This window comes from Bubalus bubalis, chromosome 9 (genome assembly GCF_019923935.1).
Source record: "Bubalus bubalis isolate 160015118507 breed Murrah chromosome 9, NDDB_SH_1, whole genome shotgun sequence".
Lineage (NCBI taxonomy): Eukaryota > Metazoa > Chordata > Mammalia > Artiodactyla > Bovidae > Bubalus > Bubalus bubalis.
The window spans coordinates 71,351,225-71,373,380 of record NC_059165.1 but is presented as its reverse complement, the minus strand read 5'-3'; the positions used below and the strand labels follow the sequence as shown (position 1 = coordinate 71,373,380).

At 41.1% G+C, this 22,156-nt stretch overlaps 2 pseudogenes; both read right to left on the bottom strand.

The window, feature by feature from the left end:
• The window catches only part of LOC102409934, a 742,713-nt pseudogene that overhangs the window by 650,064 nt on the left and 70,493 nt on the right, over positions 1 to 22,156 (bottom strand).
• On the bottom strand, positions 18,462 to 19,420 carry LOC102395828 (annotated as a pseudogene).

The following is a 22,156-nucleotide window of genomic DNA, read 5'->3' as shown; positions in this document are numbered from 1 at the left end:
GCTATTTCCTTCTCCGGGGGGGGGGGGGGGGGGGGGGGGGGATCTTCCCGACCCAGGGATCGAACCCGGGTCTCCAGCAGAATAATATATGAGAGCTAGTGAGCCCAGTTAAAATAAGGTATTTCACAGTTGTAAGAATCCCTGGACAGTTTCCTTGTGAGCTGTAAGTAAGAAAAGAGGGTCAAAATTTAAGCCCTGGGGAGCACTTATGCGGCAAGAAAAAAGCCTGAAAATGAATGATCAGGAGAGGAGAACCAAGAGTTTGGTGTCAGAGTAAGGTAGTAAGGACGGGTAGGAGTAAGGATATGTGTCCTCCGTCGTTAAGTGGTGTCTGACTCTTTGCAACTCCGTGGACTGTAGCCTGCCAGAGTCCTCTGTCCATGGGGTTTTCCAGGCAAGAGTACTGGAGTGGGTTGCCATTTCCTACTCCAGTATTCATTAGAAGGACTGAAGATGAAGCTTCAGTACTTTGGCTGCCTGATTGGAAAAGCCAGCTTATTGGAAAAGACCCTGATGCTGGGAAGGATTGAAGGCAAAAGGATAAGGGGGTGGCAGAGGATGAGATGGTTAGATAGCATCACCGACTCAATGGATATGAAATAGAGCAAACTCCAGGAGATAGTGAAGGAGAGGGGAGCCTGGCATGTTGCAGTCCACAGGGTCACAAAGAGTCAGACACAACTTAGTGACTAAACAACAACTCCAGGGGCTCTTCCCAATCCAGGGATCAAACGCCTGTCTCTTGCATCTTCTGTATTGGCAGGCAGATTTTTTTTTTTTTTTTTTTTTTTACCACCAGCACCACTTGGGAAGCCCAGAAAGCCCAGGGTAAGGGAGAGAAGGGGTTAAATGCGAAAAAGACTGACAGTGACAGATGCTAGAAAAGTGGCAGGAAGGGTTGGTGCTGAAAAGTGTCAGGATTTTGTGTTCTGACAAACAGATGAATAAAAGAGAAAGTCAGAAATCAAATTTGAGAGGGCAGAGTTGGGACTGTTGTGGGCCTAAACCAAATAGAATGAGTTTGTACCTTGTTGGGTGAAAGGAGGGCACTGCCATTTCATGATCTAATATCATAGAAAACATGCCACCCACTTTGGATAAACTGAATTGTTATGGAGATTGTATCCCATGTCAAGAAGTGAAGAAGTGAAGTTGAAAAGATAATTGGAAAATTGGAAGTGAAAATTGCTATCCTGTAGAATGAAACAGACAACTTTATTCTCCTCACCTGGAATAGCCACCATTTCTGCGTTTACAATTTTAAATCTTAGCCATCCTTCGATGTCTGTTTCTAAGATGCTGTCCCCGACTGCATTAGTTCCCACTCATCTCCCTCTTCTTGACTACTCCAGTTAGAGATGAAGCCCTCAAACAGTTGGCCAAGGCACACTGGTGTGCCTGGAGCCACCAGAATATGCTGACCAATTTTGCCCATAGAGTGAAATGTATTGGTTCTACAACTGATTATACTTACTGTTTCAAGAACATCTATCAGTTAGGATGTTTAGCTGAGTAGACTGGGCCATCTTGCAAGGTAAAGTTGGACTCAGCTTGAGGCATACAGAGGCATAAATTAAGCTGGCACCAAAGAAAACTTACCATTTTTGCTGGAGCATGAAAGATCTTTGTCTCATGAGGATCAGGAAAGTGCACAGTTTTGCTCAAACAGCAATATAAAGTTAAAAGACAGCCAAGTGGGAAGGACACCTACAGAGGGATAAATAGACCTCACAAAACATTACCCAGTAGCAGAGTCTGCTTTGTAGTTGTTGCTGTCTTGTTTTAGTGTCATTTTGAGTATTTAAATTTGTGTGCCACTTAAATATTAAGGTCTAATATTTGAAAGTGTGTTGTGATCAGGAGGAGGCTAAGAATGTCCTATGAGTAGCATTTCTCTTATTACATGTATGGTGCTCCTAGTTACTCTCTGCAGCTTGTGTGCTTTGAATAGAGACAAAAACCTAATTTATATTATCTTTGGTGTCTTAGTAGCTACAACTCAGTACATATTTGCAGGTTGCTTATGAAAGCTGCTTTTGACTGTTTTGCTCAATTAAATTGAATTAAAGTTTGAAATTTACTCCCCAAATTCCTCTGCTAGTTGGCTTAATAATCTTATTTGACATCTTAACTCTTTCTATTAAGTCAATTACCTGGAAAGTGAACACCTTGAGTCAGAGGATTTAATGAAACAAATCTGTCTAAATTTCTCGGAATCTACTACTAACACCAAGGTGTCCCTGGTGGCTTGGTGGTAAAGAATCTGCATGCTAATACAAGAGACACGGGTTCAATTCCCGGATTGGAAAGATCCCCTGGAGAAGGAAATGGCAACCCACTCCAGTATTTTTGCCTGGGAAATCCCATGAACAGAGGCCTTTGGTGGGCTACAGTCCATGGGGTCACAAAAGAGTCAGTCATGATTTGGCGACTAAATACCAACGACTACTAACACCAGAAAAAACTGTCTAATCTGGTATCTTCATCTCAATACAAGAACAAGTATGTCTTAAGAAAACCTTAAAGTAAGCCATATGTAAAGAAAATCTGTTTTGAAGACCAAACAGAGGAATGTTCTTATTGTATATTCTAGCATAGATATTCTACAGGTTTAACTTCAGACATAGGAAAAGCAGAGTTCTAGAGTAAAAGTCATCTCTGAAAGCAGAGTTCCAGGGTAAAAGTCTGTATTGTTATGTAAATTAAGTTTAACAAAAGCTTGCCATTTTTATGGATAAACCTTTTCAAAGGTATAAACCTTTACGGGTTTATACTTTCTAAGTTGTTAGTACTGATTTAATTATATGTTTTTGTGTGCTTTTAGCTATCAGTTTATACTCATTTATGTGCTAACCACTTGGTATACATGATCTCATTTAATAACCTTAATAGCTCTATAAAGTGATCTTTGGTTACGGGCTTGCATTCACAATTATCAAGTACCAGAACCAAGGTTCACTCTCAGGCTTTACTTGCTCCAAAGTTCTTGTGTTTAACCCATTCTACTGACTGCTTCAAATCATATAGCAAAGTATTGATACATAGCAGCTTACTTTACTTAGCCATTAGGGAAAACTGGCTGAGTCCATCTTTCAGTAAGACCAAAGGAGTTTGCCTTAAAAAAATACCACTTTTCAAGATGATATATCATCGAAGGCTCCTCATGATGAAACAATGAGTCAGTTTATCATCAGTACATCAAGGTCATCAAAGATCTCAGGGTGCCATATTCACTGTTCAGCAGCAGGTCACAAAGGGTCTCCCGTGCAGCCCATGCTGCCGAAGATGGATAACATCCCAGGTTTCTCCAATATTTCCTGAGACTGGCTATGAGGATATTCACACAGCACACTGTGAAGCAGGATCCAGCCCCATAGAACACTGCCAGAAACATCTCCTGATATGCAGTGCACTTTGCAGCGTGTACATGAGGTGTGGAGTGGAAGAGTGCCAGAATGATGTAATTCAGAGGTTGTGTTAGGAATAGTTGTAGACTAATCTTTCCAATCTTATTGTCAGTTTTCACTACTTCTATATGAAAGGGCTTTGGACCTAGGTTAGTAAATTAGTTTGTCAACACATGCTACCAATAGTCTCAGCTGTCAACTATCCAGGGAAACCACTGAAGGGAAAACATATTTACCTACATTCTAAACTTCTTAAGAATATTGTAGAATCCTATATAAGTATATGAAAACGTGTAATACATATATTGTCTCCAAGTCTTCTGGGTTTACCTTTTATTTTAGTGTGTGAGTATCAAGTTCATATTTTATGTAATTGTAGGAAGTATAATATCCTTCAGAGTATTCTGATGATTTCTAGAGAGGGTGTTAACTTTTCTGGAGCTTCCTGTCACCTCTCTAAATTCCCATTCCTGGCTCTATCCCTCAGTTCCTGTATACTATATTATCTGCAGTAGCTATCCTTGCTTTATAACATTTTGTACCAAGTATTGACACAGACCTATTCTCCTTGGTTTTCTAAAGACTGTATAGCTTTTCTGAGGAATAGGGCTTAAAATTTTGAGGATAGTTGAGGGTATCCTCAAGTATCAGGTTCTACACTGAGGGTAGGTACACTGTAGAAACAAAAAGAACTTACATTTTAGTAGCAGAATTCACAGTTCTGAAGGTACCAATCATTTCTCTTCACAGATAATTTCTTATTGGCTTTTAGCTCCTTAGGATGCAACCGGCCAAGTTCCTTAGGATCATCCTCACATTTTCTCTCAAGAGCGTTCTCCCTTTTTCTAGTCATTCTCTCTGCCTTCATTCATTCATAAAATATTTACTGGGCACCGACTTATACCAAACACTGTCCTAGGTGCTGAGGATGCAAAAAGCACACAAGACAAAGTACATGCCTTTTTAGAGTTCAGGTTCCAGTGGGGAAAGAAAAAAAAGGAAATAAATATTTCAACTCTTTATATATCTTATGAAGAAAACAAACTAGAAACCAAAAGAATATCTGAGAAGGGCTGGCTAGACGTAGGATGGTAAGAGAAGTGTTCTTGGCAGATGTGACAGTTAGTTTAGGGCTAAAGAAGAGAAGAAGCTGGTCATGTGAAGATGAGACAGAACTCCACTGGAAGTCTCATTTAACCCCATATGGACATGTATGTGAAGATATTTTGACATTTTTTGATAGGAAGAAAAAATTGGAAACAATGTAGATGTCCATTACTAGGGGAATAGATAAGTAAAATGGATGTGTACTGTGTATTAGTTAAAAGCAGTGAACTTGATTTACAAATAGACCTAAAAACTTAATGTTGAGTGAAGAAGAAAATGTGATTTATAACACGATCTCATTTAGGCAGATTTTTAAAAACACCAACCACACGACATATTTTCAAGGATACATATATATTTAAATAAAGATTTGAGAGCAGATTGAAAGGGCCATGTGTTAAATACACTAGAGATGTGCTTCTCAGAATTCTGATCTTTAGAGTAGAAGACCGTTTAGGCTATGCACTCAATTTACTCGGTAGCTTTGTTGCCTTTAAAATTAGATCCTGTGTCTAATTTTCAACACAATCTTCCCTGTGGCTACAGGAGGCAGCTGACTCTATAGTGTACCTTAAGCTGACAGCTGGCTGACCTGATCTTGTCGTTTTCCTTTTTTAAAGCTTTTAAAACAGCTAACCAAAGGCATTGTGTGTGTGGTAGTCACTCAGTCATGTCTGACTCTTTGTGATTTTTTGGAAGGTAGCCCACTAGGCTCCTCTGTCCATAGAATTCTCCAGGCAAGAATACTGGAGTGGGTAGTCATTTTCCTTCTCCCTGGATCTTTCTGACCCAGGGATTAATCCCAGGTCTCTGGCATTGCAGGCAGATTCTTTACTCTCTGAGCCACCAGGGAAGCCCAAGGCAGACAACTCAATAATTCTTATAATTGCTATTGCCCCTATACTATTCAAGTGCTTCCTGCTACTGCATAAACTAGTGTTTGACCTCTATTTGAATCTCATCCGAATTCACCACCAGTGAGAGTTCTTTCCTAGATCCAAGGGCTGTGTTCTTTGTTCTATTTCACCACCTTGTCTTTCTAGGAAGGAATGATAAGGGACATCTTTGCTTTATTCCTGTTTATAAAGCAACAAAGTTCCACAGTTTTACTTGTTTCATGTTGTAACTTTTCTTTGCAATATATTGTGGAAAAATGTCCAATAAATACCAATAAATACTTGTATATAACCAATCCTCGTTATTTGTGGGGATTCTGCATTTACAAATTTAGCTACTCATTAAAATTTATTTGTTGTTATTGTTCAGTTGCTCAGTCATGTCTGACTCTTTGCAATCCCATGGATTGCAGCGTGGCAGGCTTCCCTGTCCTTCAGTATTTCTGGGAGTTTGCTCAAACTCATGTCCATTGAGTCAATGATGCCATCCAACCAGCTCATCCTCTGTCACCCCCTTCTCCTCCTGCCCCCAATTCCTCCCAGCATCAGAGTCTTTTCCAGTGAGTTAACTCTTTGCATGAGGTGGCCAAAGTATTGGAGTTTCAGCTTTAGCATCAGTCCTTCCAAAGAACACCCAGCACTGATCTCCTTTAGGATGGACTGGTTGGATCTCCTTGCAGTCCAAGGGACTCTCAAGAGTCTTCTCCCACACCACAGTTCAAAAGCATCAATACTTTGGTGCTCAGCTTTCTTCACAGTCCAATTCTCACATCCATACATGACCACTGGAAAAACCATAGCCTTGACTAGACAGACCTTTGTTGGCAAAGTAATGTCTCTGCTTTTCAATATGCTATCTAGGTTGGTCATAACTTTTCTTCCAAGGAGTAAGCGTCTTTTAATTTCATGGCTGCAGTCACCATCTGCAGTGATTTTGGAGCCTAAAAAAATAAAGTCTGACACTGCTTCCACTGTTTCCCCATCTATTTCCCATGAAGTGATGGGACCAGATGCCGAAACAATGTGCAAAAAAGTGTTAATATAGCAGGCCTGAAGCTGCTCTTTTCAGAAAGACCTACTTTCAGCTTGGCTCTTGGCTGGCATCTGAGACCTTGGCACTTGACCTACTCTCCTCGCAATTTTTTTTTCTTGGAAATTTTAAGCTATATAATTTTTTAAAATTTTATTTACTTTAATTGGAGGATAATTATTTTACAGCATTGTAATGGTTTTTGCTATACATCAACATGAATCAGTCACAGGCATACATGTGTCCCTTCCCTCTTGAACAGCCCTCTCATATCCCTCTCCACCCCACGCTCCAGGTTGTCACACAGCACCAGCTTTGGGTTCTGTAGGTCATATGTCAGACTCCCACTGGCTATCTATTTTACATGTGGTAATACATATGCTTCAATGCTATTCTTTCAAATCATCCCACCCTCTCCTTCTCCCACTGTGTCCAAAAGTCTTTTCTTTATGCCTGTGTCTTCTTTGCTGTCCTGCATGTTGGATCATAAGTACCATCTTTCTAGATTCCACATATATGCATTAATATATGATATTTGTGTTTCTCTTTCTGACTTACTTCACTTTGTGTAATAGGCTCTAGGTTCATCCATCTCCTTAGAACTAACTCAAATGCATTCATTTTTATAGCTAAGTAATGCCCCATTGTGTATATGTACCACAACTTCCTTATCCATTCATCTGCCGATGGACATCTAGGTTGCTTCCATGTCCTGGCTATTGTAAATAGCGCTGCAATGAACACTGTGGTACATGTGTACAGTGTAAGAGGGTTACCTTTTCTCCACTCCCTTTCCAGCATTTATTGTTTGTTGACTTTTTGATAATGGCCATTCTGACCAGTGTAAGATGATACCTCATTGCGATTTTGATTTGCATTTTTCTAATAATGTTGAGCATCTTTCCATGTGTTTATTAGCCATCTGTATGTCTTCTTTGGAGAAATGTTGTTTCGGTCTTCTGCCCACTTTTTGATTAGGTTGTTTGTTTTTCTGGTATTGAGCTGCTTATATATTTTGGAGATTAAGTCTTTGTCAGTTGTTTCATTTGCTATTATTTTCTCCCATTCTGAGATTTGTCTTCTGACCTTTCTCATAGCTTCCTTAGTTGTGCAAAAGTTTTTAAGTTTAATTAGGTCCCATATGTTTATTTTTAAATTTCTTTAGGAGGTGGATCATAGAGGATATTGCTTTAATTACTTTAATTTAATTGCTTTAATTACTTTAAGGAGGTGGATCATAGAGGATATTGCTGTGATTTATGTCAGAGAGTGTTCTGCCTATGTTTTCCTCTAAGAGTTTTATAGTTTCTGGTCTTACATTTAGATCTTGAATCCATTGTGTGTGGTGTCACAAAGTGTTCTAAATTCATTCTTTTCCATGTAGCTGTCCAGTTTTCACAGCACCTCTTGTTGAAGAGACTGTCAAAACAGTATAGTACTGGCACAAAACCAAATACAGATTGATGGAACAGGATAGAAAGCTCAGAAATAAATCCATGCTCTATGGCCAATTAAACTAGGACAGGAAGGCAAGACTACACAATATTGGAGATAGTCTCTTCAACAAATGGTGCTGGGAAAACTGAACAGCTACATGTAACAACTGAAATTAGATCATTCTTTAACAGCTTACACAAAAATAAGGTTAAAATAGATTAAAGACTTATATATGAGATGGGACACTATAAAACTCCTAGAGGAAAACATAGGCACAATACTCTCTGACGTAGTTCTCAGCAACATGCTTTCCAGTCTTTCTCCCAGAATAATGGAAATAAAAACAAAAATAAACAAATAGGACCTACTTAAACTCAAAAGCTTTTGCACAACAAAGGAAACTAAACAAAATGAAAAAACAACCCACAGACTGGAAGAAAATAATTGCAAATGATGTGACTAGAAACAGTGACAGATTTTATTTTCTTGGGCTCCAAAATCACTGCAGATGGTGACTGCAGCCATGAAATTCTTTGAAAGACACTTACTCCTTGGAAGAAAAGCTATGACGAACCTAGACAGCATATCAAAAAGCAGAGACATTACTTTGTCAACAAAGGTCCATCTAGTCAAAGCTATGTTTTTTCCAGTGGTCATGTATGGATGTGAGAGTTGGACCATAAATAAAGCTGAGCGCTGAAGAACTGATGCTTTTGAACTGTGGTGTTGGAGAAGACTCTTTGAGAGTCCCTTGGACTGCAAGGAGATCCAACCAGTCCATCCTAAAGGAAATCAATCCTGAATATTAATTGGAAGGACTGATGTTGAAGCTGAAACTCCAATACTTTGGCCACCTGATGTGAAGAACTGAATCATTGGAAAAGACCCTGATGCTGGGAAAGATTGAAGGCAGGAGGAGAAGGGGACAACAGAGGATGAGATGGTTGGATGGCATCACTGACTTGATGGACACGAGTTTGAGCAGGCTCTGGGAGTTGTTGATGGACAGAGAAGGCTGGCATACTTCATTCCATGGGGTCACAAAGAGTTGGGCTTGACTGAGCAATTGAACTGAACTTCAAAAGCAGAGACATTACTTTGCCAACAAAGGTTCTTATAGTCAAGGCTATGGTTTTTCCTGTGGTCATGTATGGATGTGAGAGTTGGACTGTGAAGAAGGCTGAGCGGCGAAGAATTGATGCTCTTGAACTGTGGTGTTGGAGAAGACTCTTGAGAGTCCCTTGGACTGCAAGGAGATCCAACCAGTCCATTCTGAAGGAGATCAGCCCTGGGATTTCTTTGGAAGGAATGATGCTAAAGCTGAAACTCCAGTACTTTGGCCACCTCATGTGAAGAGTTGACTCATTGGAAAAGACTCTGATGCTGGGAGGAATTGGGGGCAGGAGGAGAAGGGGACGACAGAGGATGAGATGGCTGGATGGCATCACTGACTCGATGGACGTGAGTCTCAGTGAACTCCGGGAGTTGGTGATGGACAGGGAGGCCTGGCATGCTGCGATTCATGGGGTCGCAAAGAGTTGGACATGACTGAGTGACTGAACTGAACTGAACTAACTGATGTGACTCCAAAATTTACAAACAGCTTTTGAGACTTAACATCATGAAAACAAACAACCCAATGAAAAAATGGGTGGAAAACCTAAATAGACATTTCTCCAAAGAAGCCATAAAGAAGGCCAAAGTCACATGAAAAGATCCTCAGCATCACTAATTATTAGAGAAATGCAAATCAAAACTACAGTGAGATATCACCTCACACCAGTCAAAATGAATATCATCAAAAAATCCACAAACAATAAATCCTGGGGAGGGTGTGGAGAGAAGGGAACCCTCCTATGCTGTTGGTTGGAATGTAAATTGGTATACTGTAATATTATTAATATTCAGACATGAAAAGATTAAAATAATGCCATTTGCAGCAACATGGATGCCCCTAGAGATTGTCATACTGAGTGAAGTAAGTCAGACAGAGCAAGACAAATATCATGTGATACTGTTTATATGTGGAATCTAAAATATGTTAAAAGAACTTATTTATAAAACAGAAATAGAGTCACAGATGTAGAAACAAACTTTTGGTTACCGAGGGTGGAGGGGGAGGGGTAATTTGGGAAACTGGGATTGAAAAATACACACTACATTACATAAAATAGATAACTAATAAGGACCCAGTGTATAGCACAGAGAACTCTACTCAATACTCTGTAATGACCTATATGGGAAAAGAATCTAAAAAATAAATGGATGTATGTATAAATGATTCACTTTGAGGTACGCCTGAAACCAACACAACTTTGTAAATCAACTACATGTGTGCTAAGTCGCTTCAGTCGTGTCCGACTCTTTGAGACCCCATGGACTGTAGCCCACCAGGCTCCTCTGCCCATGGGATTCTCCAGGCAAGAATACTGGAATGGGTTGCCATTTCCTCCTCCAGGGCATCTTCCTGACCACACTCCAATAAAAAATTTTAAAAACAAACAAGTTGAGCCCCCAAAACTTTCTTTTTAGAGAACATTCAAGGACAGAGGATGTTATATGCTAAGATCCTGAAGTGGGATGAAGATGCCCTGTTGATGTATAGGAAGAAATCTAGAGACAAAAGTGCAATGAAGATTAAAAAAATTATAGTCTTGTCTTATTTTTTTCCCTGAAATTAGTAAAAGAAAAAAAAAAGGACAAGTAAATTCTTTCCCCAAATTCAATGGTTATTTTGGGGGTGACAACCTTCTTCCTATGAGGTATAATATACAAATTAAAAAAAAAGTTGACAGCATTTGCTTTAGTTCAAAAGTAAAATACTTTGGTCCCAACAAAACAAGAGTGAATTGATCAACAGAAGCATATCCAGAGAAGACACTGTTGACCAACTTGGACAAGGGCCTAATAGATCAGTTATAAATACACTCTTTCCTTTGTACAGGATAGTTAGAGGAAATTAGGAGCGTAAATCAGGTGCTCCTGAGCACATTCTAAAAGCCGGGACACATTAACTCCTCTGACTGATTTCTGGGGGGGAATGTGGGGTGACAGATGCCCTTGACCTCTGGGTCATTATGCAAACAGAGTATCGTGGTATTCCACTGAGACTCCTAGAGACTTCTGTGCTCTCTCACAGTGCGATGCTCTTGCTAGCATCCTGTGGCAGATGGGGAATGGAGAGAGGATGAAAGAGGGTTAGGGTCACTCCATCCCAGGAAGCCCCCTGCCCTTAGATGAAAATTCCAGTGGCAGCTCCTAGAGCCCTTGATGAGTTTGGGTCTGCTTGTTCTGCCTGGTCTCTGGAGAGCCACTGGAGGACTTGGCACCTTTAGGACATCTGGAGCCCCTGGGCATCTTCTTCAGGCACAATGAGTAGGTCCCATGGGGAAGGGCCACTGAGCCCAGGTTGGAGTGCTACAATCACATCTTGTTATGATGCCAGTGACTACACCTGCCTAACTACCCTACCAACATGTCCTTAGCACACAACCAAGGGGTCTGGCAGCACCCCATGCATCACCAGGGGTTTCCCAAACAAGCCCAAAGGTCTTGACCTTCTTGAAGGATATTTCACCTTAAGGGCTAGTGAATGGAGCCCTAAGTTGGCCACACAGTCAAGTGAGTTCTCACAAAACTCATAATCTCCTCCTAGAAAGCAATATTGGACAAGGGATGCAATTCTCATATTTTTTGCCTTGTATTTTTATTATTAGAGAAGTGAAAATAAAGTGATGTGTGTGTGCATGTGTGCATGTGTGTGAATAATAGTAAAAGTTGCTTAAGATGAAGACTTGGGAAAGTAGTGTCTGCACAGAGGAGAAGTGCTTTCTTTCTGATAATTATCTCCTAGGACATGTGCAGAAAGTGATGAAAGAGACACAGATAATAACATGTATCTATGTTATATTGTCAAAGAAACTGTGAAGGAAGAAACACCTGCTGCAAATTTGCCAGGAGGAGCAGGAGGCCTGTTGTTGTCGCTCAGTTGCTGAGTCTTGTCCGATTCTTTGAGACCTCATGGACTGCAGAGCACGAGGCTTCCCTCTCTCACCATCTCCCAGGAGTTTGCCCAAGTTCATGTCCCTTGAATCGGTGATGCCATCCAACCATCTCATCCTCTGATGCCATCTTTTCCTTCTGCCTTAAATCTTTCCCAGCATCACGGTCTTTTCCAGTGAGTTGGCTCTTCACATCAGGTGGCCAAAGTATTGGAGCTTCAGCTTCAGCATCAGTCCTTCTGAAGAGTATTCAGGGTTGATTTTCTTTAAGTTTGACTGGTTTGATCTCCTTACTGTCCAAGGGACTCTCAAGAATCTTCTCTAGCACCACAGTTCGAAAGCATCAATTCTTTGATGCTCTGCTTTCTTTATGGTCCAGCTGTCATATCCATATATGACTACTGGAAAGGCCATAGCCTTGACTATATGGACCTTTGTCAGCAAAGCGATGTCTTTGCTTTTTAATACACTGTCTGGGTTTGTCATAGCTTTCCTTCCAGGAAGCAATGGTCTTAATTTCATGGCTGCAATCACTATTCCACGGTGATTTTAGAGCCCAAGAAGAGGAAATCTGTCATTGCTTCCACCATTTCCCCTTTTATTTGCTGTGAAGTGATGGGACCAGATGCCATGATCTTAGTTTTTTGAATGTTGAATTTTAAGCCAGCTTTTTCCACTCCTCCTTCACCCTCATCAAGAGGTTCTTTAGTTCCTATATGGGGGTCAAGAAGCAACAGTTAGAACCTTGTATAGAACAACTGACTGGTTCAGGATTGAGAAGACCTGCTGCTGCTAAGTCGCTTCAGTTGTGTCCGACTCTGTGCAACCCCATAGACAGCAGCCCACCAGGCTCCCTCGTCCCTGGGATTCTCCAGGCAAGAACACTGTGGAGTGGGTTGCCATTTCCTTCTCCAGTGCATGAAAGTGAAAAGTGAAAGTGAAGTCGCTCAGTCGTGTCCAACTCTTAGCGACCCCATGGACTGCAGTCTACCAGGCTCCTCCATCCATGGGATTTTCCAGGCAAGAGGACTGGAGTGGGTCCCCATTGCCTTCTCCGCAGAAGACCTAGTATGGCTCAACCAAAAGATGATGCCTGTAAAAATTAACACAGAAATCTCAACTGTTGATAAAAATGGAGCCAGGAGGCCAGAAGGGAGAGCTCTAACACCCTACAACCATAGTGGAACGTGAAAGACTTTCTTCTGCCTGACAAGAGCTCAGTCAATGAAAGATGGTTACAGATGCTGGGAGGGATTGGGGGCAGGAGGAGAAGGGGACGACAGAGGATGAGATGGCTGGATGGCATCACCGACTCGATGGACGTGAGTTTGAGTGAACTCTGGGAGTTGGTGATGGACAGGGAGGCCTGGCATGCTGCAATTCATGGGGTCGCAAAGAGTCGGACACGACTGAGCAACTGAACTGAACTGAACAGTGCAATCAATGAGAAGCTACTATAGTTTGAACTCTTTCCTTAACAACCCCTCTCCATAAATAAGTTATCTCTTTATTGCAAAAGATTGCATGTGGCTTGCCATGGTTGCTGATGCCAAATTTCAGTTCTTTGATGATCATGAACAAATCCATTTTTGCTGGAGAAATAACTGTCAGTCTATTTAATGTCAGCATTTTTGGCCCATATAGGGATCCAGAGAAGACCTCCAACAACTGGAAGGTGGGTGCTTAAACAGGTGTGATACCAACACTGAGCTCACTGATCCTTGATGCTTTTCTTAGGGACCCTGGGATTTGAAGTTTAAGTCTTTCTCCTGGATCTGAGTTGCCCTCTTTGCTTTGCGGATCTCCAGGTTTTATTCATGATCTATATTAAGGTTTTGTCCTTTCTGATTAAAGCCTTGTTTATCTTCAAATACTCATTTGGCATATTGACCTGACTTGAAATCAAGCTGTTCCAACTGGAATTGTCTCACTTTCAGCTTGATTCCTTTTGGAACAGGGACTCTTCTATTAGATGTGTGCCGTTAAGCATTCAGCCTGAGTCTTTCAGGACTGGGCTGTGCCCTTGAAACTGGCTGGTGTTAATGCCTGCAGGGTTTTTGAGCTGTTAGGGCTTTTTGTAAATTGTCCTTCTACTCTAGAGAAAAACTTCTGGGAAATAGGATCCCAGTTACCTAAATATTTTGAAGGAGCATTTGCCCCTGCCCACCTCAGCCACAGAGACCCTGGATTTTATGTTTAAAAACTGTGGTCCTTCCTCACGTGCATTTCTATGTGGACCTGAGGCAGGAGATAGATGGGCTCCAGGCCAGACATTTACAACTAGCCTCCTATTCATATTTCTTAAGGCAGAGTATAGATGGACTCCAGATAGGGAGTTTACAGCCAGCCTCCTGTTTATACTTCAAGATAGAAATAACAACAAGAACAGGGTAAATAGCTGGACTTTGTCTCCTGTGGACACTTTAAGATAAGAATAATGACAGGGACAGAGAGGAATTAAGCACTGCCTGGGTAAAAGATCAAGAGGTCACGTATTTCTCATCGTTGGGGTCAGGGAGACCTTGACTGCGCATGTGCAGAAAGGTTCTGGGGGGTCAAAAAGGGAGGGGGCGCCAAACCATAATAAGTTTTACTAACTTCCCAAAGACCCTTGTGTGAAAATCCATCTTGGCTAAAGTATGTGCATGCACGGAGGGAAGGGGCCTGAGTCAAAGAACAAAGCAGGTTGATTGGGCAGAGAAAAACAAGGACATGAAAGATTGCCCTCTTACAAATGATTTAAACTTCCCTGGAGAAAAGGGAACACTCTTGCACTGTTGGTGAGAATGTAAATTGATACAGCCACTATGGAAGAGGTATGGAGATTCCTTAAAAAACTAGGAATAAAACCACCATATGACCCAGCAATCCCACTCCTAGGCATATACCCTCTGAGGAAACCAAAATTGAAAGAGACATATGTATCCCATTGTTCATTGAAGCACTATTTACAATAGCTAGAACATGGAAGCAACCTAGATGTCCATCAACAGATGAATGGATAAAGAAGTTGTGGTACATATACATAATGGAATATTACTCAGCCACAAAAAGAAACACCTTTGAGTCAGTTCTAATGAGATGGATGAACCTAGAATCTATTATACGGAATGAAGTAAGTCAGAAACAGAAAGATAAATATCATATTCTAATGCATATATACAGAATCTTAAAAATGGTACTGAAGAATCTGTTTACAGGTCAGCAGGGGAGAAACAGACATAAAGAATAGACTTATGGACATGGGGAGAGGGGAGGAGAGGGTGAGATGTATGGACAGAATAATATGGAAACTTACATTACCATATGTAAAATAGATAGCCAACAGGAATTTGCTGTATGGCTCAGGAAACTCAGACAGGAGCTCTGTATCAACCTAGAGAGATGGGATGGGGAGGGAGATGGGAGGGAGGTTCAAAAGGGAGGGGATATATGTATACCTATGGCTGACTCATACTAAGGTTTGACAGAAAACAAAAAAATTCTGTAAAGCAGTTATCATTCAATAAAAATATAAAAAAGTGCATCTTTTATTGATAGCATATAGTTGAATATAGCTTTTATATGTAGTCTGACATTCTTTGCTGTTTAGTTGAAATAAATATTTCATTTACATTAAAAAAAAGAAAAACGATGTCTTAGCATACTGAGAATATCTATAAAGAAACAAAAAACAGAAAGCAATAGAGTGTCACTTTTTCCTCCCACCTCCAGCCTTAAACAATCACTAATCCACTTTCTGTCTCTACAGATTTGCTGTATTTAACGTTTCATATAAATGGAATCATATAATATTGGCTTTTTTTTGACTAGCTTCCTTCACTTAGTGTAATGTCTTCAAGGTTCATCCATACTGCAGTGTTCACCCCTTTATGTCTTTTATGAGTGAACAATATATAATGTATGGATAGATCACATTTTGTTTACCCATCGTTTAAGCTGCTGTAGTCCACTTTTTGCTGGTTCCACTTTCACCATCTCTGGACCAAGATCAATGTCTCCTGTTCTCTGTCTTATTCACTGCCATCCACGCCTCTTAGATCTGCTTAAAATGCCAACTCTTCTCAATGGTATCCTTGACAAAACACCTGCTGCTGCTGCTGCTGCTAAGTTGCTTCAGTCGTGTCCGACTCTGTGCGACCCCATAGACAGCAGCCCACCAGTCTCCCCCATCCCTGGGATTCTCCAGGCAAGAACACTGGAGTGGGTTGCCATTTCCTTCTCCAATGCATAAAAGTGAAAAAAGTGAAGTTGCTCAGTCGTGTCCGACTCTTAGCGACCCCATGGACTGCAGTCTACCAGGCTCCTCCGTCCATGGGATTTTCCAGGCAAGGGTACAGGAGTGGGTTGCCATTGCCTTCCCCGACAAAATACCTATTAGGGACCCTTAAAGCTGGCATCTTCTTTCACCTAGATGGCAACTCCCTGTGGCAATCTAGCTGACTGTCAAGTCGAACACATGCTTTGTGGCATCAACAACTATAAAACAATTAGAGTGGAAGGGCTTCCCTAGTGGCTTAGACTGTAAAGAATCTGCCTGCAGTGCAGGAGATCTGAGTTCAATCCCTGGGTTGGGAGATCCCCTGGAGGAGGGCATGACAACCCATTCCAGTATTCTTCCCTGGAGAATCCCCACAGACAGAGGAGCCTGGCAGGCTACAGTCCATGGGTTCACAAAATGTCAGACACGACTGAGCAACTAAGCACAGCACATTAGAGTGGCAATCCAGGGCAGATGGCATGCATGGTCTCCAGTGGTTCCTCTTTGTATAAGCTGAAGTATACAGGGCCCTCTAGAACCCATCATCCATCCTTTCAGTTTCTCAGCAGCTGAGCCTCTATTTTATGTTTTAGGAGTTTCCCCATTTTATGGTCTTGGGAAGAAATAACACAGTCTTCCCAGAAAATAACAGATGCTTCCATTTGCAGCCTCCTCACTGCACTTCTGGAATAAGATATACTCATGCAGACTCTGAATCTGGACATAGAAACAAGAAACTTGAAATCGAGCAACAGCTAATAGAATCTACCTCAGTGGGGCTCTGAGCTCAATTTCCTGTCCTCCTCAATGCTACAGGAGAGATGAAAACAAACAAACCACAACCCTCTATTGCACACAGCTAAGAACCTGACATGACAGAGCCTTGTGTTTGTCTTGGAAGGGGCAAATGACAAAGTGTAGGGTGGTGATCAGGTGTTCTAAAATTGCCTTTCTGCAAAAGAAGATTTTTTAAGATCAACTGAGGCAAACAAATGATTAAAGAAAGATAAAATAGCTCCTGAAGACTCACGTTCTTCTTCCCCAGCCTCTTTGTCTCAGGCTCTGCCTCTAGCACTGTCTTGCTCCCCTCTTCTGGGGACTTGTGCTCAGACCCTGCCTCCAGGGTCACCTTTTCCCTTCCCCCTTTATACTGCCTATTCCTCCTCTGTACCCTCAGTTTCCCCACACTAATTTTCTCACTGAACTTCCCTTTCCTCTTGAAGCTCTCCTCATCCCATTTTCTTCTGAACCCCTCAGAACCTGTCCCTTTGAATTAAGTAAGCCTTCTGAGAATCCAGAGGTTAAACTCTTAAATTTTTATATTCTTTGGACTAAAACTGAACTGTAAGCATTATTCAAAGTGTTTCTCAAAGTAAACAAAGATCCTTGCAGATTTGCTAAGGAATTTAATATATCAGTCTTACCAATCTTGTTTCTTTGATCTATATCAGTTAGATCATAAGCTTGTTGGTGAAGGCCGTTTCCAGCATTGAATGAAAATTTCTGATTGGGAAAGTCCTGAAAGGTCTAAAATTAGAACCAGGAGAGCAACCTTCTAACTTATACCATCAGGCCCAAGAAATCCCTAGATGACTTCATTGGGCAATTCCTAGCACTTTTCCAAAGCTTAATGATTATTCCAAACTCATGCTTACATACAAACATCTGATTAATCTGTTCATCACTATTATAATCAACTTCAGGTTATTTTAAAGAAAAGTCTGGTCTTATTTCAGATGTTGATCCCACTCATGTAGATTTAACTCTGATTATTAATGGTCTGAACAAGGATCTAGTAAAAAGGAACAGGGTGTAATGGGAAACTGTCCACTCCAGATTTAGTTAATCTGATAAACCAGCTCTCTCACACTCTGGATGAGTCACCTAAAAGGAAAACTGCCAAAATTCTTACAGATTTGAGATGGATCTCTTCTAGTCCATCTGAGCCACTCTTGATGCTCAACCCCACTACTAGAAAGCAGTCCCTGCCTTGAGTTCACATAATGGGGATCTCTGAGATTCACAAGAGATTCCTGTCTGTGAACGGATTCCCTTTTGTTTGGGCCCTTTGAGAGACACACACTCTTTTCTCCTTAGTTCCTCTGTCCCCTTTCATATATTACACTGATAATTCTTCTTAAAGTAGTATCATGCTGAAATTGCTTTCTTCTGAAAAGGGATAATAATTCTGGAATTTGACAGTAGTCATCAAAGCAGCCAACCAGATGAATTAAGTGACTCTTTGATATCTTTTTTTTTTTAAGTTTGCAAATTCTTTATATTTCCAGCTATTGAGACAACATTTCTGAGTTGAGGTTACCTCTAGCAGCAAAACCAGAGCCAGCTATTAAGCAGCCAGAATGCTACAGTATACATGACCATTTATTTTTAGCATGTTCTTTGTTCTCCTCTTCCAGAAGCTGCAGACATCTATTTAATTTATCTGTAGTCATAATTAAGCTGTATCTACAACTGTCATGTCTCCTGAAGTTCCTTCAATCATTGCATATATATTTGAAAAGCCATACATGGAGTCAGTTCTAACCAGCTGTCCATTTTGGTGAACAACATTTTCACTCATAGAGAGCTTTATTTTTAGCCTACCAACTGCATGGATTTTTTCATTTTGAGGGGATGGAGGAGGTCCTTTTAAATCCAGAAAATCTAGTGGTCTTTCACTTAGGGTAAGTACAGGAGGTGGTGTTTTTAGTGCCATAGGCTTAAAGGGAGTTGACTGTGTACAGTCTGGTCTTGAAATCTGCTGGTCTTGAAAATGGAACGTTCATTATTTCCTGCTACAATTCTCTCTGGAAGCTGCATAATCACACTAGCATTTGAAACTCCTTCTTGGAATCCTTGTTCCAGGTCAGCATTTGTTGGTGCTATCTTTCATTTTTCCAGGACCCTCACTTACTGACCTTTGGTGTATTACATTTCCTACTGAATTTGACAAATTTCTGCCATCTCAGCAGCAGTAGGAGAAGGAAATGCTGCCCCACTCACTAAATGTATACCAACGACTGCTTGTTTTCTGGCATTATCTGCTTCTTAGCTTCATATTAAATCCTTTAACTTGCCTCAATATGCATGTGCTGGACTAAGAGCCACTTCTGTCCCCTTGGGTCCACTGGAGGGTCCCCAGCAAGGGCCACCACCCATTGGCTCTCCTTTTTGACATCTTTTATCAGCTCTGTCTCTGAGCTGATTCTGGAAACACTGATCGTTTATCTTTATTAAATCAACTACTACCCTCCCATCACTTCATGGGAAATAGATGGGGAAACAATGGAAACAGTGTCAGACTTTATTTTTTGGGGCTCCAAAATCACTGCAGATGGTGACTGCAGCCATGAAATTAAAAGACGCTTACTCCTTGGAAGGAAAGTTATGACCAATCTAGATAGCATATTCAAAAGCAGAGACATTACTTTGCCAACAAAGGTCCTTCCAGTCAAGGCTATGGTTTTTCCTGTGGTCATGTATGGATGTGCGAGTTGGACTGTGAAGAAGGCTGAGTGCCAAAGAATTGATGCTTTTGAACTGTGGTGTTGGAGAAGACTCTTGAGAGTCCCTTGGACTGCAAGGAGATCCAACCAGTCCATTCTAAAGGAGATCAGCCCTGGGATTACTTCGGAAGGAATGATGCTAAAGCTGAAACTCCAATACTTTGGCCACCTCATGCAAAGAGTTGACTCATTGGAAAAGACTCTGATGCCGGGAGAGACTGGGGGCAGGAGGAGAAGGGGACGACAGAGGATGAGATGGCTGGATGGCATCACTGACTCGATGGACATGAGTTTGAGTGAACTTCGGGAGTTGGTGATGGACAGGGAGGCCTGGCGTGCTGTGATTCATGGGGTCACAAAGAGTCAGACACGACTGAGCGACTGAACTGAACTAAACTGAACCTTCCTTATAGACAAAATTGCCAATTGATATTGACAAGATTCACAGTGTACTATCCATTGATTCAAATAGATCCCTCAAAACCTCTCCCCAGAACTAATCCATATCCTATAAGTAAAGAATCCTTTCATGGCATAAAGCCCATGATGCTGCTGCTGCTAAATCGCTTCAGTCGTGTCCGACTCTGTGCGACCCCATAGACGGCAGCCCACCAGGCTCCCCTGTCCCTGGGATTCTCCAGGCAAGAACACTGGAGTGGGGTGCCATTTCCTTCTCCAATGCATGCAAGTGAAAAGTGAAAGTGAAGTCACTCAGTCGTGTCTGACCCCATAGACAGCAGCCTGCCAGGCTCCTCCATCCATGGGATTTTCCAGGCAAGAGTACTGGAGTGGGTTGCCATTGCCTTGATAGGACATTAGAAGTCTCAAAAGACCCATTTCTTGGAATAGTTCCTGTAATATCCCTATTTTACTAATGAGAAAACCTGAGGGCTGAGGGTGGAGGTTTGCTGAGGACCTCAGAACAATAAACAATGTTGTTATCCTGCCACACCCTGTTGTTATTAACCCGCATACTTTACTAACATCCATTCCCACTGGATGTAAATGTTCCACTGTAATTCAATTTATGCAGTGCATTTTTTAGTATTTCAGTTGACGGACTACTGCGTATCATTTTTGCCTTTACGTTGGAATAAAACCAGTTCACCTGGACAGTAATCCCTCAGGGTTTTACTGAGAGTTCTTATTTCTCACAAATCCTCAAGGCTGATCTAGATAATACATAGTTCCCAGAAATTCTACTTTGTTGCAATATGTGGATGATTTGCTTTTTTGCTGTCCTCAGGCCTCTTCACAGGAAGACAGCATCCACTTGCTAAAGCTTTTAGCATTAAAGGGACACGAGGTTGTCAAGGAAAATTGTAGTTTGCCCAAACCCAGGTTTGATATTTAGGGCATCTGATATCAGAACAAGAGTTATACCTAGTTTCAGATAGGTTTTATGGTGTCTTTAAGTGTCCCCAAACCCCAAACAAACATTAATTTCAAGGTTTTCTCAGATTAGTCAGCTTTTGCTGAAAATGTATTCCAAGTTTCTCTCATATAGACAAACTTCTGTATGTTTTGTAGCTTATGATTTTGGAATGTTGTAAATACATCATGGCTTACTTCTAGCTGAAGTAAAATTTAAAATGGCCCTTATGTTTAGGTGTTATTAGATGCAATACTTTTACCTGCCAGTTTAGCTCTTAAGATTTCAGGGCATTCTAAACTTAATGTTCTAGAAGCTAAGGGAAATTCATCTTATTGACATTTACACAAGGAATGCTTCTCTTAAAGGGACTGATAGCAGGTTAACCTCTGTCATGGTGCAAAAGGGTATTTCCCCAAATGATAACTTAGGAAAACTGGCCCGGAGAAGTTCAACAATTTGCCTCAGGAAAGGAAAAACAAGATTGGAAATCCAGTAATTGTTTTGATAAAAAGAGAATGCTCTACTCAGCCCAGTGCTCTGTGATGTTCTGAGGGGTTGGGGAGGGGAGCATGGGAGAGAAGCTCAGGAGGGAGGGGATATATGTATACTTATGGCTGATTCACATTGTTGTATGCAGAAACCAACACAATATTGTAAAACAATTGTTCTTTAATTAAAAATTAATTAAAAAAAAAAAAAGAGAGAACGCTCTGGTTTGGACCAAACAACAACCCAGTCTTACTGGAAACTTTAAAATTCCTACCCTAACTGGACCTGCACATCATCAGGTGACCTGAAAGTAAAGATTTCCCAGAATAGAAGCAGACAATGTTTGAGTTCTACTTCTTTTGCTGTTTGGGGGACTTGCCTGTGATTTGCCATGCTTGCAGACTCTGAATTGTAATTCTCTGTTGAATAAACCCAATTTTTCTGGTGAAATAACTGGCAGTCTATTTGTTTTCAGTCCATACAATTCAGTGACATTTAGTACAACCACTTTTGTGTAACCTTCACCATTACTTAGCTTCAGAACATTTTCATCATCCCCCAAAGAAAATCTTGTACCCATTAAGCAGTCACTCCCCATTCATCTGTTCTCCAGACCTTGGAAACCAGTAATTTACTGTCTCTTGGCT